Here is a 4,993-nt window from a genome sequence, read left to right as displayed (position 1 = left end):
TAATAGATTATAATAGTGGTTATAACACAATAGAATGTATTATCATGTATTACAACTATATCATGGTATAGTCTAAATGAAAAGTCAGTCAGTGAGTGATCAGTCATTATGAAGTGTTTGGCCCTGTGTGGCCTAGCTCAGACCTACTCTAGAGTGGATACTTTTTAGTACCCCGTTTAGTACCACTTTCACACCACTCTACCCAGGTCCTTGTAGTGGAAAACCTGGCACAAGTGGGCGGTGTGGTGTGGAGTGGTGTGGAGTTGGGCCAGTGGAAAAGGGGCTATAGACATCATTATCCGTCTGTAAAAAGTGCCCTCTCTCCAGACCATGAATGCAGTTTTTACTATGGTGAAAGAAATGCAAATGCCCCTCTTTCCATGCCACACCTGAAGGCAGCGTTCAAGAGAATTGCCTTGTCCAAACTCTCCTGAACTTGAAAGCATGCATCTTATGTTGAAAGAATTGCCCTCACTGTGTGGAAATCCATGCTGTTACATCACAACTCCAGACTCCAGTATTGATTGATTATGCTTACTAAGTAAGCATAATCAGTGTGGTACCAACACTTAAAATAGCCGACCTCCAAGCTTGGAGGTCTGCTATTTTCAATATTTTCACGAAAAGAGGCCTTTTGAAATTTCAACCCCTGCCTCTCTAACATTCTCTGCACGTCCCTGGTCCCAGTCTAAACCCATGTATCTGCCATAACACTGCACTTAGCACTCTGCACTGGTGGAAAGTGACTTAGTGGATGTAAGTTCAATCTAAGTGTAAGTACTGTACTCAAGTACAGTTTTGAGGTGTTTGTACTCAACTTGAGTACGTCCAAATTTTCAATGCTTTTACTTCTACTCAACGACGTCTCAGAGGAAAATTGTTGTACTTTTAATCCACTACATTGATTTGAAAGCTTTAGTTACTTTGTAGATTTAGCCATTATGCATTTTGGCCATTTGGCATCACATAGCGTCAGGGACATGCAGAAAATGTTAGAGAGGCAGGGGCTGAAATCTGTAAAAGGGCCTTTTGGGGGAAATATTGAAAATAGCAGACCTCCAAGCTCATTATGTTCGGTGCGTGATACCACACTGAACTAAGCATAATCAAGTCAATACTAAAGATGTGGTGTAACAGCATGGATTTCTACACAGAGAGGGCAATTCTTTCAACATAAGATGCCGCATTCAAGTTCAGGAGAGTTTGGACAAGACGATTCTCTTGAACGCTGCCTTCAGGTATGGCATGGAAAGGGGGGGCATTTGCATTTCTTTCACCATAGTAAAAACTGCATTCATGGTCTGGAGAGAGGGCACTTTTTGATGTCTATGTGTGCACGTGCCTGTGCAGATCGCCTGTGTTGGGTGGAAACCTCATATGTCCAAAAGTGTTCTTTTTCAGGATTCAAATTCAAACGCATCAAACGTAGCAGATCTACAGGCTCGAAACATGTCGCTTTGCCGTGTTTCTAGCTAGAAACATTAGCTAGAAACCAGCTAATGTCATCATTATCCTAAACAAGTAGAACATTAATGCCACAAAAAAAAGAGAAAAAAAGGTTTAAATATGGAGATAAGAGGTTTCTGCCCGAGAGCAACGATATCAAAACGAAACGTAGAATTACAGAGAATTCCAGGATTCAACCAAACAAACAGTTGAGTATAAGTAATTTTACTGATTAGGTGCGTGGTCTACCTATGTTATTGTTTTTTCTATATTGATATTCCTATGCATTTGTTATATTGTTGCTAATGTTCTGACATATTATCTTGCTTATTATAATGATGTATTATCTGCTTATTGTAAGTCGCTTTGGATTAAAGGCGTCTGCTAAATGCCTAAAACTGTAAACTTTAAACTGTAAGTAAACCCACTTATTACGTTTCCTTGGCCTAATCCAAATCCTACAACTCTTCAACCTGTTGGAAAAAATGTACTTCCCCATGTCTTTCTCTTTACTTCACCCCCCCCCCCCCCCCTCCCCCTCATCTACAACCGTTTCACATAAGTTACCAAAATAGCAACCAGGCTACAACAAGGCCTCCACAGTAAGCCGTCCTCCACACGCGAGAGGATCGATTCAGTGAATAATTTCCTTTTCCAGAAATAGCTGCAATTAAAGCAGAAAGAAGCTGCCTGCACACGGCTCCCCCGTGGATCCTTCTCTTTCTGATCACGGCGCAGAAGTAATTGACTTTTACTTGGAGGCGGTCATTAACGCCGCTAATCCCCAAGCCTTCCACTTTGATGTCATGCATCATCATCTTACACCAGAGCAGCCTGAGTCTGGTATAGGCTATCACTGCTGGAACAACCGCTCGCGTTATTAGTTGAGACTGGGAGAGAGATGAAGCAGGGACCCCCACAACCTGTTCATAGATTCCATAGTTTTATTATTTTTTGACAGCACAATCGTCAGTGTATTTTGGATTCATGTCAAGTTTTCAGATAACCACTTGAGCCGTCATTACCTAATGAACTTGGCCTTTTACTCTGTACTTAGTCTGCTCTTTTTCCCCTCTACATCACAACGCTCACAAAGCTCACTGCGAGGCGTTGTGAGCTTGTAGATCTCCTATTTGTGGTTACAGTTCTCAGAATATGGACACTAAGGTTCAAGTTGTTGATACAAAATGATTGGAAGATTTGGAGGACCCCCTGTAATAACTCTGAGGACCCCCTAGGGGTCCCGGACCCCCTGTTGAAGACCTCTGACTTAAAAGCTTGGTATGTAACTTTGCCCTTGTTGTTTGTATAGGGAAACTTTAAAACTTTTTTTTTTCTTTCCACCAATCATTTCTCTGTCTCTATAGCAGCAGTCATCCGTCAGCCACTGCAGTATTAGTGTGGTACGGTGCTTCATTGCAGAAACACGTCGCTGTATTTCCCTGCTTTCGCTGTTTGTTTTGATAGAAGATGGGGACATTCTTTCTGGGGGGGTGGGGCAACCAAAACAGACAGTGAAAACACATTGTAAGTCATTTTGAAACACCTTCAAACTATATGTGTGAGTGAGTACTTTAGGGTGACCATACGTCCTCTTTTGCCCGGACATGTCCTCTTTTAGGGGGCTGTCCGGCCTGTCCGGGGGGGTTTTATAAATCCCTTCAAATGTCCGGGGTTTCGCGCATATCAGCGTTAAATCATGGACATTTACAATGCACGTTCAGTGGTTCGTTTGTAAACACACTGTGATAGACGGATTTCCACCCCAAACCCCGGAATCTGTATTATTCATACTGCTCTGTCTCCGCTGCGATCCCTCCCTCCCTCATGCAGTCTCGTTCAGATGCTGCGTCGCTGTTCAGATCAGACTCAGAGCAGAGCTCGGCAGCTCACGCTGCGCAGAGACGATTCAGCCGAACGATAGCACTGCAAACGCAATTAATGCCGTTTACACTGATGAAATAAATGAAAAGTGCCAGTGTTTTCGTCTTGGTGACCAAATGAGAAGCAGAGCGTTCAGTCTGCATTAAAGCTGACACTTCTGTGTCCATACCATCACAACTAAAGGTATTTAGACACTGCAGTACAAGACAGTCTGTGCGAGGTGAGAGCTCTTCTGCTAACTAAATTGACAGAATATTTAATCAGTGGATCTGTAAAGGGTCAATTTGGAACCCCCTCAAAAATAAATACATAACTGTAATAATATTAGTGGTATAGGGCAGTGGTTCTCAACCTGTGGGTCGGGACCCAGGGGGGTCCCCAAATTATTTTGAGGGGTCCCCAGATGTTAACTTAATGTGCAACATTGTTTTCTCACTCAACATTATGAGGTATATGCACATTTCTTAGGTGATAATTTAGGGTATTTTTAGTACCTTTAGTACCTCTAAAATGGTAAATTAAACAAATATTAGAGGCAGAAATTGTGAAAATAGCCGATCTACCAAGCATGTAGATCTGCTATTTTCTCAATAGAACCATGTTATACAAAATGTAATGCCTCAACTGATTGTGCTCGTAAGGGTGGAGGGGTCTCTTGTTTAAATATGATTATTTTGGGCTAATATGTATGTGTGTGTGTGTGTGTGTGTGTGTGTGTGTGGGTGCGTGCGTGCGTGCGTGCGTGCGTGCGTGCGTGCGTGCGTGCGTGCGTGCGTGCGTGCGTGCGTGTTGTATGCCGGGTAGAGTGTCCTCTTTTTGGGGATTCAGAATATGGTCACCAGTACCTCTATTTTGTGGTAATGATAGAAATTAGGCCTACATCTGAGCACTTCCTCCCAAAACTGACTTTGTTGTCTGCTGCTCTACATAATAGGATACACACCTGACACAGACCAGCTCTGTTACTTCCAGCACCTTGCACAGACAGACAGACAGACAGACAGACAGACAGACAGACAGACAGACAGACAGACAGACAGACAGACAGACAGACAGACAGACATCTCCTGTTTAAAGTACAACTTTTTTTACAACAAGATTTTATATTTTAGATTGTAACGAGAGAAAATAAAAGATGAGTGTTAAAATGTTTTACTTTACGTCTTTCTATCGTTTTAGCCATTTTTCGCAAGTTTGATTTCAGTGGTTTGGGGCATGCGTGCAAGTGGGGATTTCTATTGTTTTACTATTTACAGTAACACTACTATAGCACCCATAAGTCACATCATGCCCCTGAAGGATTGTGGTGCATCTTGGGAATGTGCTTATTGTGTCTAAAAATACATATTTAGCCACTTGTACTCATGCCACCATGCACCCGCTGAAATCAAAAACGTTACAATGGCTAAAACGATAGAAAGCAGTAAATGAAAACATTTTAACACTCATCTTTTCTTTTCTCTGATTACAATCTAAAATATGAACCCTTGAAACAAAGTTGTCCTTTAACATGGAGCTTTATCTATATGTGTTGTTATAGGATGGGAGGCTCCATGCATGTTCCACACGTCTTGTTCTGCCCAGAAACTGAAGCAGATTGTGGTTTCTAAACAGATTATGGTCTCTGTACAGATCAGATTATGGGTTCTGTACAGATCAGATT

This window comes from Nannobrachium achirus, assembly GCF_963921795.1.
Source record: "Nannobrachium achirus genome assembly, chromosome: 20".
Classification (NCBI taxonomy): domain Eukaryota; kingdom Metazoa; phylum Chordata; class Actinopteri; order Myctophiformes; family Myctophidae; genus Nannobrachium; species Nannobrachium achirus.
This window is presented reverse-complemented; position numbering follows the sequence as displayed.